We start from the raw sequence: 15756 nt of genomic DNA, 5'->3' as shown, positions 1-15756 counted from the left end.
CAGATAGAAAATCATTATTTTTGAATAAATATTTTAGAACACTTTTAGATTTTAAAAAATTTGCAAAGACTGTACAGAGTTCCCATATACACCACCTCCAGTTTATCCTACTGTTAAAGCCTGATAGTAGCAGCATGGTACATTTGTTATAGTTAATGAACCAATATTGATAAATTTTAATTAACACAAGTCCATACTGGATAAATATTTCCTTAATTTTTAATGTGATAAATTTTATCTTGTCCTTGAACTGATCCAGGTTATTACATGATATTTCATAAGCACTTGTTGGCTGAGATAGCTTCTTAACCTTCTCTTGTTTTTGATGATCTTGACAGTTTGTGAAATATTGGTCAGATATTTGGTAGAATGCCCCTATACTGGAATTTGTCTCATAGCCTTTTCTCAGGATTAAACTGAGTTTATGGATTTCTGGGACAAAGAGCACAGAGGTAACATGATGTTTTCATAATAGCATATTAACATAATGTTACTGTTAATATTGATCCTGGTCACCTGACTGAGGTAGTTTTGTCAAGTTTCTCCATTAAAAGTTACCCTTTTCCCCTTCCTTCTCATACTAAAACTTTTGGAAGAAAGTCAAGAGGGAAAGCAAAAACAAATAAATCCAACCCCCTCCCCCAAATAAAACAAAAAATCAAGGACTAGAGCAATTTTAAGCCTCTGACACAACAACCACAAACATTAAACATAGCCCAATTCCTGCCCAGATTGGTATAGACCTACAAAATCATTTACCTCAGTTACTGTTACGTGATTAAGCATATCTTCCTTTAAAGAAAAAACTAAAAGACCTGTCAAAAGGCAAACACAAATAACAAAATAAAACAAAAGAACAACAAAGAAACAGTCTGAAGAGACAAAGAACCACACTCTGATATGACAAAGATATTAAACTTATAAGAAAGAGAATTTAAAATAATATGATTAATAAAATTAAGAGCCCTAATAGGAAAAGTAGGCAATATAAAAGAACAGGTGGAAAATATGTTCACACAAAAACCTGCATGTGAATGTTTTTTAACAGCTTTATTCATAATCACCAAAAACTGGAAGCAAACAAAATATCACTTAATAAGTGAATAGGTTCAATTCTGGGTTCTCTATTTGATTCCATTGGTCTATGTGTCTGTTTTTGTGCCAATACCATACTTTCTTGATGATTACAGCTTTGTAGTAGAGGCTAAAGTCTGGGATTGTGATGCCTTCCGTTTTGGTTTTCTTTTTCAATATTACTTTGGCTATTCTGGGTCTTTTGTGGTTCCATACAAACTTTAGGTTTGTTTGTTCTAGCTTTGAGAAGAATGCTGGTGCTATTTTGATTGGGATTGCATTGAATGTGTAGATTGCTTTGGGCAGTATTGACATTTTAACAGTATTTATTCTTGCAATCCATGAGCAAGGAATGTTGTTCCATTTCTTTGTGAATGCATAAAGCTGTGGTTTATATATATAATGGAATACTACTTGCCAATGAGAAAAAATGAAATCCTGCCATTTGCAGCCACATGGATGGAACTGTAGGGTATTATGTTAAGTGAAAGAAGTCAGTCAGAGAAAGACACATATATGTTTTCACTCCTATGTGGAACTTCGGAAATGTAAAAGAAGACCATGGGGGAAGGAAAGGGGAAAAAATAGTTACAGAGAGGGAGGGAGGCAAACCATAAGAGACTCTTAAATACAGAAAACAAACTGAGGGTTGATTTGGGGGGGGCGGTGAGGAGAGGGGAAAATAGGTGATGGGTATCAAGGAGAGCACTTGTTGGGATGAGCACTGGGTGTTGTATGTAAGTGGTAAATCATAGGAATCTACCTCCAAAACCAACAGCACACTGTATATGCTGTATGTTAGCCAACTTGACAATAAATTATTTAAATATAAAATAAATAGTGCTGCCATAAATATTTAAAAAACTAAGTGGACAGATAAGCAAACAGTGGTTCATTCATGCAATGGAATATTATACATCAATAAGAAAAAGTGCTCTCAAGCCACAACAAGGCATAGATAAACCTTAGTTACATAATGCTAAGTGAAAGAAGTCAGTCTGGAAAGGCTACATACTATATGATTCCAATTATATGACATTGCAAAAGGCATTCCTCTTAGGTGAGACAAGAGTGGGCTAGACTATGAGGAATGACCTTTCTCCCTGTGGCATAAGCTCCAATAAAGTGTCTTTCATGGAAATTAAGCCTTTGTTATGGAGAAGTATCGGTTTATTTCCCAATGATTAGTCTTCACCTTTCCCTGTCACAGCCACTATATGATCTTTCTCAGATCTCCCCAGGAGAACCTTGTGGGGTTCCTGGAGATAAAGCTCAGGAAAGTGTGGTGGCCTTTCTACATTGTGCCCCCCCCCAAAAAAAGTGCCCCTTTGAGATGCCTGGATGGCTTAGTTGGTTGAGTGTCCAACTCTTGATTTCGGTTTGGGTCATGGTCCTAAGGTCATGGAATCAAGCCCTGCATGGGGCTTAGAGCCTGCTTAAGATTCTCTCTCTCTTCCTCTCTAAAATTAAATTAAATTAAAAAAATGTAAAGTGCTCCTTTCACAAGTCTACACGCACCTCCGGAAATTCAAGATGATTAATTGAATGCCACGCACCTGTGGCTCCATTCTGCATTTCCAGATCTTGCTGTGACTCCTCTGGATGTGTCTGTCTCTTTGGACTTAGGGATTGCAATTGGCTTCACAATCTGAGTGCCACAGTAGCTTCAAGGAAATTGTTGATTTTCAGTTCAGGTTTTTGGGGTTGTAAGAAAAGCTATCACAACTTCCAAACTCTTTTCATGTCAGAGCTGAAGCTAATCATTATGATTTTTTAAAGTACATAATGCTAAATTCAAGAGGAAACAAGATGCCATTTTAATTCTAATTTTTATTTTATTATGTTTTGAAATTTTTTTAATTTTTATTTATTTTGAGAGAGAGAGAAAGAGAGAGAGAGAGAGAGAGACAGCGCATGAGCAGGGGAGGGACAAAGAGAGAAGGAGACACAGAACTGGAAGCAGACTCCAGGCTCTGAGCTGTCAGCCGAGAGCCTGTCGTAGGGCTTAAACCCATGAGCGAGATCATGACCTGAGCCAAAGTCAGATGCTCAACCAACTGAGCCACACAGGCACCCCGAAGATGCCATTTTTAGGGAGGCTATTTCACACATTAGTTTTATCTTTTTTAATTTTTTGTTCATATGATACAATGCAGGTTCCATAAATTCCAATAGGTAATGAATAAGTAAGTTAGTATGAGAACTTCATACTAAAATTTCAGTTAAGTTAGGGGAGATTTGGGTTATTGGAAGCTTTATGAATAATTATGAAAGCAGTGCCCATCTGAATATTTTTATTCATGGAAAAAATACTGTTTGACAACTATTTATTGTTCTAATTCAGATGATTGTGAATAGACAGGTAATAATCTTACTCACAGGTAATGATCATGTCACTATGACAGCGAGAAAAGCAAGACCAACCCCGCATCCTGACATTGCTGTGAGGCATAGTTAAAACTATTATATTGCCAGATAGAAATGCTTTTTATTTCATCATTTTTTTTCTTTTCTAAGCACAGAGCTTCACAACATTGCTTAAGAAAATACAGAATGTGGGGCACCTGGGTGGCTCAGTCAGTTAAATGACTGACTTAGGCTCAGGTCATGATCTCAGAGTTCGTGGGTTCGAGCCCCGTGTTGGACTCTGTGCTGACAGCTTAGAGCCTGGAGCCTGCTGCAGATTCTGTATTTTCCTCTCTCTTTGCCACTCCCATGCTCATGCTCTGTCTTGCTCTGTCTCTCAGTAATAAATAAACGTTAAAAAATATTATTTAAAAAAGATAATATGGAATGCTTCATGAACTTGTGCACCATCTTTGTTCAGGGGCCAAGCTAATCTTCTCTGTATCAGTCTAATATTACTATACAGCTACCGAAGTGAGCGCAGGTGGACATGCTTTTTAAAAAATGCTTTTTGTTTTGCTTTTTTGAATAAAGAAGAGGAGGTACTTGTGGAAATTATGTATTAACCTCCCGGTGGCCTTGGAAAGTGAGGATATTTCCTTAATATTTCAAAAAGCCTGCCAAATAAAAATTTCAAAAGCAATGGCTAAAATCATAGTTCCTGAACTGTGTAAGCCCCAAGAGGGGCACCTGGGTGGTAGAGCTGGTTAGGCATCAGACTTCAGCTTAGGTCATTCTCTCACTGTTTGTGAGTTCAAGCCTGATATCGGGCTCTGTGCTGCCAGCTTGGAGCCTGGACCCTGCTTCAGATTCTGTGTCTCCCTCTCTCTTTCTGCCCCTCCCTCTTAGCACTCCTTCTGTCTCTCTCTCTCTCAATAATAGATATTAATTTTTTAAAAAAAAGAATCCCCAAGATACTACAATGAACTCTCAGAAATGCTTTGAGTATTTTAAGTTTTTGAGAAAAATCACTGATTCTTGACAACTATCATGTATCAGAACTACTACCTAAAGTTAATTTTATCATAAGATCATGCTACATAAGTTTTGATGAAGTCGTATCTTTGCAGTTTCTTGCAGTTTCATATATAAAGCAAGTACAACTAGCAGCATAAAATAGGATATTAGTAGTCTTTTCTAATCTGCTTCCAAGTTTTAAGAATATGTGCATTGCCCAACATGCACACATATTCCACAAGCATGAAATTGTGGTTATTCTGGAATAAAATAAATGTTTTCCTTTAATTAATGTGTGGTTCTTGTTTTATACAGCTACTAAGTTTTTGGACATATGTACTCAGTTTGGATGTAACTACTTTAACGTATGAAATTCTTAGGCATTTCTTTAGGTCTTCGGATAATGTGTAATATTTACTGAAACTCTAAGAATACCAGAAACCAAAAAAAGTTTGAGACCTTTTAGCTAAAACAAAGTGATGTGGATTTAAAGACAAAATATCAAACAGTGGAGTCAAACACACACACACAAAAAATAAAAATGGAGATTTTAAAATATAATGTGTTATCTATAATTTTTAACAATGAAAAATAGAATGAGGACAATGCTTTGCAAAAGTGATTATCTTCAGTACCTAGGAAAATAACAGGGAATGGAAAGATAATTAAAGAAGATTGTTAATGTTCCTTAACTCTATGTTTCTTTGATATTAAAGCTGTAAATTAATTTATAGTTTAAATTAATAAACTATAATTTTATTTTATTTAATTTATTAAAATATTAATAAATAAATAGTTTAAATTTTTGTTCCATTTGATGACTGGGCTAGAGAATCTCTTTACTTTAAAATATAATGTTATATAGATCAAATCTAGGCCCATAATACCATATACTGGGGTCCATATAGTTTCTGCATCTATTTGCATTCTCCTTACAGGCTGATCTTTTATTTTAGAACCAGTCAGAAGTGTTCACGTTACTTAGAGATAGGTTTAGTGGTTATTGTCTTTTATTTGAAGCATTATTTTTATAATTGCAAACATTAGTAAACTGACAGGTCTAATTACATCTCCAATTATGTGTCTAAGATGTTATTTACGTTGTGAATGTTTATCATCGTGGTTAATTTTAAATGAATACCCCTTAGATTGCTTCTAAAGAAATCACCATGGAAAAATTCGAATATGATTTGTAAATACACAGTGTAGTTTCAGTTCTGCCTCAATATACGTGATTCATACTATTTTCTTTACTGTGGTAAAATACACATGAGAAAATTTAAGATTTTAACCACATTTGTGTATAATTCCATGGCATTAAGTGCATTATTATTGTTGTGCAGCCATCTTTACCATCTATGTTCAGAGCTTTATCATTCTCCCAAACTGAAACTCTATATCCATTAAAAATACTTCCCCATTCAGGGTACCTGGGTGACTCAGTCAGCTCAGGTCATGGTCTCACAGTTTGTGGGTTCAAGCCCCGTGTTGGGCTCTATGCTGACAGCTTAGAGCCTGGACCCTGCTTTAGATTCTGTGTCTCCCTCTCTCTCTGACCTTCCCCTGCTCATGTTCTGTGTCTTTCTCAAAAAAGGAATAAACAGTACAAAAAATTTTCTTAAAAATTCCCCATTCCCCTTTTCTGTAAGTCCCTGGCAACCACCATTTTGCTTTCTGTCACTATGAATGCGATTACTATAGGTACCCCACATAGGGAAAATCATGTAACATTTGTTGTTTTCTATGCCTGACTTACTCTCACTTAGCATGTTTTCCAGCAGTAGCATGTATCAGGATTTCACTCCTTTTTAGGACTCAATGATATCTCAATTTATGTGTATATCACATTTTGTTTCTCCATTCGTTTGTCAATAGATACTTAGGTGGTTTACACCTTTGGCCCTTGTGAATAATGCTGCTAAGAATATTGAGGTACAAATACATTCATATTGTCTTATTGTCTTATACTGCTTTTTAGAATGTAAAGGAGAATAAAATTCATAGAAATGCTTACTAAATGTGACATTTTGGTTATTGATTTGAAAACTGCTAGTTAAAAAACAGGGCATTGGCAAAGCAGTCCTTTCTGGGAATGCTTGTGATTAGAATGATTCCCACAATTACAGGTTGTTGATACTATTATGTACTTGTACCTGATCACATGTATTCTTGTTGTTCTCGAATATTTACTTGTGTGATTATTTGACTAGTAGTTTTCTCATTTCCTCACTTACTGTAATCTCTGTGAAGAAAGAAGCTGACTTTGCTCATTGTATTTTTACTTGTCAAATATAGTTCCTGACATATGGATTACAAAACTAGATACCAATCTTTACATAATCTCTAAAATGTACATATACCAGCAGCAGTATAGATGATAAGGAAGACATTCCTTCAGGGTAGACTTACATAGTCTTTTTCCAGTTTCAACTTGCACTTGAGTCAAAATTACAGCTATTATCATCATTTTAACTCAAAGAGTAATGCAAAACCTATTAGCACAGAGGGTCAAACTTGCTAATTTTAGCAACCTTCACTCTTTGTCCTTTGATGCTGACCCCCAACTTTTCTTTATAATATCTGGGACTTAACCATCTCAGTGAGTGACATCAGTAAGAAAGGATAGTTGTTGGATTACCAACTAATTCTGCATCATATGTTATTCTTTTAAAGAAAGGAACATAGGGGCGCCTGGGTGGCTTAGTCAGTTAAGCGTCCGACTTTCGCTTCGGTCATGATCTCACGGTTCGGGGGTTCAAGCCCCGCGTCAGGCTCTGTGCTGACTGCCAGCTCAGAGCCTGGAGCCTGTTTCAGTCTGTGACTCCCTCTCTCTCTGACCCTCCCCTGCTCACGCTGTCTCTCTCTATCTCTCCTAGAAATAAATAAAACATTTAAAAAAAAAAGGAACATAAATTACTTATACAATAAAAATATATAAACACTCTAAAGATATAGAATAAAGTATATAAACTTTCATTTGTAGAAGTATAATACTATTTTTAACTTATTTCCTCTTTTGCTGGCTTTCAATTATTATAAGAAATATCAATTATTATTGTGCCATCTTGTGCAAGTGTAGAAAGGATTGTAGCTGACAATAGATATGGTGACATGATCTCAGCATTTCCCCTAAATGTGTGTTCTTTGAAGGGATTAAGAGTAATAGTATTTTTGCAGTCTTCATCTGTGTTGAAAACTGCATGCTGTGGAAATTTATAGAATAGAATTTGAGAGGAAATCTTATTTAGACTATAATTAAATAAAGTTTTACTTAACATGGAAGCCAAAATAAAGTCATATTCAGGCATATCATTTTAAAAAGTTACATTCATTTCTAGGTTAAGGAAATAAATGAGTCTTAGAATTGATTTTCAATTTAATTGAGGATATTATGTGTTTTGTTAATATGTTAATTACTCATTTCTCTATGTGCATATTATATAGAGAGGTACACACATAAATATACATACACACACATATATACACATATACATATACATACATATACACACACACACACAACTTTTTTGCCACTCTCATTCCTTTACCCACCAATGTAAATTATTTTAAGCAGCACGCACCACTGGAGCAAGTGAGACCATTCTTGTTCCCCTCAACATGACATAAGCATATACACATCAATTTTCTATAACCTAGAATAGCAGCCATTCCTATGGCTGAATATTATACATTAGTGACAGCTTTAATGAGTCCAAACTTCTTAAGTTCCTGAGCCTTCCAAGTTTCCTAATCCAAATTAAGTGAAGGACTTTAAAAGTCAACTCTTCAGTTAAAATACCCCAAGGGAGATACTAAAGCCAATGTTTTAAGTCTTATTAGTATTAAATCAATATTTGTCAAACACCTAATTAGTCAAAAAGGGGCCAAGTGTCTTAGTTGCCAGGGTAGCTGACATTCTTTGACTTCCTACTCTCTTGAGTACCTGAGAAGCCACTCAAAAGGACAGGAAGGATCATGTTGTAGCATTAACAATTCCTCTTCACAATAAATTTATAAAGGTCATAGAACTTTGTGAACAAATTGTATGATCATGGCATTCAAAGCAAAGCCACTTTAAATTCAAGTAGAAGACTTCAATATGTTTATCCAACATACAGACGATTATCAAGTATATGACATACAGATGAAAAAATGACTAGGTACATGTATACATTTCTTTTCCTTCATACTTATAAATTGGCTAAAATTCTGCTTTTATTTTTGTTATGATATAGTTTTATTCCCATATTTCATTTTCATTATGATGCACGACTACTATGACAAACATATGTGTTATACAATTAGTTGATTTTTTGTTGTTGTTGGTCATGGTGGTATTTTTTTGCTTTTTATTCTCTGTGAGATCACCTTGAAGCAAGATGGTTTGTGTACCTGAAAGCAGAATGTCCACAATGGAATTTAGAAGGAAAGTGTCAATGATCAGATTTTTGTTTCAAAACAGACTAATTATTTTTAACTAAGGTATATATAATAAAATGCACCAAATGCACAGTTCCATACAGTTTGACAATTGTATATATCAGTGTATTTACCACCTCAATATATATGTTTTTTCTCATCCAAAAAATCTCCTTTCAAGCTTTTGTACTCAATCTGCTCCCCGCTGCTTGCAGAGGCAACTAATTTATGAATTCTATAAATAAAAATTAGTTTGTCTGTTCTTTACTTTATACAAATTTAATCACACATGTACTTATTGTGTCCACATTCTTTCACTGAGATTAGTATCTATGGAGTTCATTGTATTATCACATGCTTCATAGTTGACTCTTTTTTATTAATGGATAGTATTCCATGATTTGAATATATCACAATGTGTTGATGAGATCCCCTGTTGGTCACTAATTTAATGGTTTGTGCTTTGAGTGTCTTGTGCAATAAACTGTGTGCACTATAGGTTCATGATGATATTCTCTTAATTTTGCTTTGAGACATGTAATAAAGCTAATATTTAGGTTTGTAATTAATGTCAGATTAATTTTTGTGTATGGAGTTAAATGTTGGAATTCATTTTATCTGTTGTGATATACAATTTTTCCAACACGATTTATTGAAAAAGAGATACCTTTTCCCACATTGCAAAAATAATTGACCTGTAATAAAATTAAATATCCTAGTGCCTTGATTATTGTAGCCCTAGTGTAATTCTGGTAGACAGGTATTTTAAGCATTCCAATTTTGTACATTGCTAGGCTTGTTTCTGTGACCGATTCTATCATTCTGTGAAATAACTGAAAATATAAATACTTTATGAAAATAAATTTTTCCAATGAGTTTCATGAAGCCAGCATTACCCTGGTATCAAATATGACCATGATATTAAAAAACAGAGAGAGACCAATAATCCTCAACCATACTAAAAATGCAAATGTTCATAGATTTAAAAATTTTAAGCAAAACTTTGGGGAAATGAATCAAGCATTATATAAAACAGATAATTTGTCATGGCACATGTTATTTTAGAAATTTTAAGTTATTTTAACATTATAAAAATCAATCAATGCAAATTACCACATTAGCAGGAAAAAAGAATAAAAGCATTTGGCATTCTCAGTACTGGGAAAAGCATTAAAATATTTGGCATTCTCAATATTAGGAAGAGTATTAAGTAAAACTCAATACCCTCTCAAATAAAATCTATCAGCACACTAGAAAGAAAATAGAAAGAATCAGCCTATATATATATATATGTATATATTATATATTTCATTTTGTATAATTAACATATAGCATTAAAAGTATAAAACAAAAGAGGGATAACATTAAATAGTTATTTAAGAGGACAATTTTAGTTACCTAAAAAATATATATACTAAAGCTATAGGTCTTATATTACAAAAATATTTTTTTCTGAATTCATATTTTATTTTTTCTTTTTAGTTTCAACTTTTTATTTATTTATTTATTTATTTATTTTTTTACAAATAGTTTATTATCAAATTGGTTTCCATATAACACCCAGTGCTCATCCCCAGAAGAGGAGGGTACAAAAATATTTTTAATGTAAACTCATGAATTTATTCAGCAAGAATAGACCTTAATGTTCTATGTGAAGGCTATCCATGTTTCATCATCTATTTATTTATTTACTTTTATTTTATTTACTTCCTTACAGTTTATTGTCAAGTTGGTTTCCATATAACACCCAGTGCTCATCCCAACAAGTGCCCTCCTCCATGCCCATCACCTTCCTCCCCCACACACACACCCATCAGTCCTCAGTTTGTTCTCAGCATTCAAGAGTCTCTCATGGTTTGCCTCCCTCCCTCGTCTTTTTTCTTTAAACAGATATTTATTGAGCACCTTATGTGAAGTGCTGGTACATACTAAAGTAGAACTGGTATGATTGAGCACTAGGGACTGACATATGATTTAGAGACTTTTGAAATCATTATTATTCTGAAACATTTTTGTGGCCTTGTCTAAACAATCATGTTTGTCAACCAGGTAATCATTATTCATTCTCAGTTCCCACTGTCTTTTTCTGAATCTTCATTAATGTGGGAATTAGATGTATAACTAGATCTTCAAGCCTTTAATATTGATCTTTCTCATTTTCAAAGATTATTGCAGGGCTTAAGCAATAAGAAGCAGTGGGGACTGTTTGTTAAATAAGAATCAAGTTTCTTATTCTTTCTAAATAGAATTTAAGGTACAAAGTTTAAAAGGGTAAAAATTCCATTCCCCAAGCTAAGAACATGAAAAATGTGCAGTATCTTGTTTTAGAACTCCGTTGCTAACATGATATGAAAGAAAGTAGGAAGAAATTAATGAACTAAAATATATAATCTTGGTAAAATATTACCCTAAAATACTAAAGGATGTCAACACCCCACAGAATAGGAAGAATTGAGCTAGTAAATCTCAAATACTAGTTAAAACGTAAAACTTTGTTCTCAAAATTATGTTGTTGAGTCAAATTGGAAAAGAAAACAAGGAGAATTATTTAGCTGACATTTATATGAATTAATGTAGGCTCACCATGTATACTACTTTCGATTTTTTACCAATAAAAGATGGGGTTAGCTGATATATATTACTATAGTAAAATGCATCACTGAGATACTGAGTTGTCTTTCTTTCTACTGAATGGCCTACAATTGTTATTATGATCATATATTTTACATTTATACCAGACACTCACATTTTCTCTCATTAGTTTTGATTCAGTATTCATTGTCTGTTTATTGCAGTCAACCTTGTCTACTTTTTCAAATCAAGGTGAAAGCTAACTGGGAGATAGGAATCTTACATGGAGGATGAGGGAGGAAAAAAAAAACATTTCTTTATCCCATGCTTAGAACACTTCCAATATCCTTATTTGAATTATATTAGGAATATGTGAGTGTGTTTGGTGTGTGTGTGTGTGTGTGTGTGTGTGTGTGTGTGTGAGAGAGAGAGAGAGAGAGAGAGCGCAAAACATATGGAGTAATAAAAATCCTTAAATGCTAGTTTTAAATATTTATTTAAATGATTGTTACAATTAATCTAGCATGGGTTACATTATTAAAGCTATCTCAATATTTTAAGACTTTGTTTTTTAGAGGAGTTTTAGTTTACACTAAAATTGAGAGGAAGAAAGGTAGAGAGATTTGCCGTGCTGCACCTGTGCATAGGCTCCTCCACTATCGACCTCATTCGCGAGAATGGTACATTTTGTACCATGAATGAACCTACCTTGACACATCCCAATTACCAGAGTCCATACTTTACATTACAGCTCACTCTTGGCATTGTGCATTCTATAGGTTTGGAAACGTGTAATAACCTGTATCCATCATAATATCATACGGATTATTTTCACTGCCCTAAAAATTATCTGGGCTCTGCCTATTCATCTCTCTCCTTTTCTACCCGTTATAACCATTGATTGATCTAATTCTCGAGTTTTACCTTTTCTAGCATATCAATTAGTTGGAATTATACAGTATATCGCCTTTTCAGATTCCATTCTTACACTTAGTAATGTGCATTTCAAGTTCCTCCATGTCTTTTCATGACTTCGTAGGTCATTTAATTTTAGTCTTGAATAATCTTTCATTGTCTGGATGTACACATTGTATTTATCCATTCACCTACTAAAGGACATCTTTGTTGCTTCCAGGTTTGGGCAATTATGAAAAAAAAAACTGCTACAGACATCCACGTGCAGATTTTTGTGTAGACATAACTGTTCATCTCGTTTGGGTAAATACTAAGGAGTATGATTGTTGGGTTATATGGTATGAGTATGTTTAGATTTTAAGAAACTACCAAACTCTCTTTCAAAATGGCTGTACCATTTTTCATTCCAATCAGCAATGTATGAGAGTTCCTTTTGCTTCACAGCCTCTCCAACATTTGATGTTGTCCATGTTCTACATTTTGGCCATTCTATTGTGCAATGGTATATTTCACCATTTTTAAAGGTCATTTCTATTGACAATTTTTCTCATTTTTTCCTATCTTGTTTTTGTAATAAATTCAAAATCCATATACATATTCCCAAAGATTAATATGGTAGGAGTGAGTAGCCTGAACTATGGAATAACTTTTTGAATATACAGAATTAGTTTCTTGGCAGATCTCCTGCTTAGTTATCTTACCTTGCTAATGCTTATATCTTGATCTTTAAAATGGGAATAATAATAGAATCTATCTCATAAAACTATTCTAATCTGAATAAGGTACTTAATACAATGAGAAGAAAAATCAGAGCTCATTAGCTATTATTTGTATTACTACTACTATTTAAAAGCTATGTAATAATTCTGTCACATAACAAAAATGATGTATTTTATGTAGTAGGCATATTGGTTAGTGGATTTGTTGACAATAGTTCTTTGATATAAATAACCATGCTTTATTTCTCTTCTTAGATCTAATGTCTAACAGGGTTTGGGGAGAATACTGAGTAAGTGAACAGTTGAATAAATAAATACATACAAATAGAACTAAAATAGTTACCAGATTTTCAAAGCTGATGTCAAACATAATTAGTAAATTTAATTTAGTTCATATGAACTGTAAACAGTAGTTTTGTCTTTTTAGTTTTTAACATTCTGAACATGTTCTGTAGGGAAATACTTATATTGAGTTAAACGTAGTTTCTGCTAACATAAAGCTGACACTATCATAAAATTCATTACTAAAATTAGATATGCCAAGCAGTAGAATTTTCCTTTCTGTGACTGTTTATTCTGTTACCATATAATAACTATAAAATATAGTCTGAAAAGGCCAATATTTATTCCAAATAACATAAATAAACTCAGAGATAGAAAAGAATTCAAGGCCTTTTGCTTAATGCTTAGACCTGTTCATTCACCTTTCAGCAAACCCTAGAGCAAGGATTTTTCTATCCCTCAGGTTCATTTCACAGAATAATGAAAACTCACAGTCAAGGAAGAGAGACATAAGAATATAAGAAATAAGTTAAATACAACATGATGAAATCCATTGTAAATTATATACAAAGGGATCTCTAATGTTGTGCTGAAAGTTCTGGAAGAAATTTGAAATCATATGTTCATTTGAGGAAAAGAATAGATAATCTTTGCACTTAATCAGATAAATACGGGGCCTGTTCAGCCATGGCTAGATAGATCTTTCAGAATCTGAAAAGAAAAACTTTGATCTGTAAAGCGTTCTGTGTGTGTGTGTGTGTGTGTGTGTGTGTGTGTGTGTGTGTGTGTGTTTACCATGTTAGTTTCCTATAAGTTTGAAATTAAATGAAGTCATGTACAGTACTTAAATTTTGCTTCCATCATCGATTGAGCTTCATTGACCTTACAGTCAGTACAACACAGAACCATACCTAAGAAGTTGTATGAAAACAAAACCAAACCCACAGGTAAATCAAGCAATCCAGGAAAATAGTTATTTTAGATTTCATTAATATCTAAAAACATGTAAAAATCTAAAAAAGATACTATACACAGGTAATTTTGAAATATGAAATGGACAGAAACTTATAACATTTTAAAAAATGCATTCTTTTGTTGCCATTTGTTAAGTATAATTGACATACAGTGTTACATTAGTTTCAGATGTACAACTTAGTGATTTGACAAATTTACCCATTATGCTATATTCACCACAAGTATAGCTACCATCTGCCCTGTGACATTACTATGACAATTTCATTGACTGTATTTCTTATACTATGTTTCTTATTCCCATGACATATTCATGCCATAACTGGAAGCCTATATGTCCACTGCTCTTATCTCATTTTGCCCAATTCTCTATCCCTTTCCACTCTGACAGCCACTAGTTTATTCTGTTTGATAGCTCTGATTGTTTTTGTTATTCATTTTTTTACAGTTCCACTTATGACTTATATCACTTAGCATAATACCCTCTAGCTCTATACATGTTGTCTCACATGGCAGAATCTCATCCTTTTTTATAGCTAAGTCATATTCGATTGTGTGTGTGTGTGTGTGTGTGTGTGTGTGTACCACTTCTTATCCATTTGTATATCAATGGATATGCTTTCATATCTTTGCTATTGTAAGTAATGCAATACACATAGGGATTATTTCTTGACATTTTTATTTCAGCCAGATGTCATTTTTATTTTAGTAAGGTGATATTTCATTGTGGTTTCAAATTGTGTTTACCTGATGATTAGTGATGTTGAGCTTCTTTTCATGTGTCTGTTGGACATTTGTTATATCTTTAAAAAAATGTCTATTCAGATCCACTGCCCATTTTTTAATCAGATTGTTTTGTTGGTGCTGAGCTGTATATTTTCCTTACATATTTTGGGTATTAACTCCTTGTTGGATATAGCATTTTCAGATATATTCTTCCATTCAGTAGGTTGTCTTCTTGTTTTGTTGATTATTTCCTTTGCTGCGCAGAAGTTTGTTTGTTTGTTTGTTTTTCATATAGTCCCAGTGGTTTATGTTTGCTTTGCTTTCCCTTGACAGAGGAGATGTGTCTATGAAAGTGTTACTAGAGATAGTGTCAGAGAATTACTGCCTGTTAGAGAAATTACTATACTAAAACAGTCCTTCTAGGACTTTTATGGTTTAAGGTCTCACATTTAGGTCTTAATCCATTTTGAGTTTATTTTTGTGTATGGTGTAAGAAACTGGCCTAATTTCATGTAGCTGTCTGGTTGTCCCAACATTATTTGTTGAAGAGACTGTCTTTTCCTCATTGTATATTCTTACCTCCTTTGTCATAGATTAGTTGACCATAAAAATGTGAGTTTACTTCTGGAGTCTCTATTCACTTGATCTAGGTGTCTATTTTTGTGTCAGTACCACACTGTTTTGATTTCTACTGCTTTGTAGTATATCTTGAAGT

The 15756-nt window shown here is 33.5% G+C and overlaps 1 non-coding gene across 1 annotated transcript; it reads right to left on the bottom strand.

Moving 5' to 3' along the window:
- Positions 1–3856: 3856 nt before the first annotated feature.
- Positions 3857–3961, bottom strand: LOC120223092. The gene has a single exon (XR_005526190.1). It is a non-coding gene; the product is annotated as a U6 spliceosomal RNA (small nuclear RNA).
- Between the last annotated feature and the right edge of the window lie 11795 nt (positions 3962–15756).

This window comes from Hyaena hyaena, unplaced genomic scaffold (assembly GCF_003009895.1).
Source record: "Hyaena hyaena isolate Hyena2069 unplaced genomic scaffold, ASM300989v1 scaffold_949, whole genome shotgun sequence".
In the NCBI taxonomy this organism is placed as follows: Eukaryota; Metazoa; Chordata; class Mammalia; order Carnivora; family Hyaenidae; genus Hyaena; species Hyaena hyaena.
The sequence above is the reverse complement of the archived record's forward strand: the minus strand, read 5'-3'. Positions and strand labels throughout refer to the sequence as shown.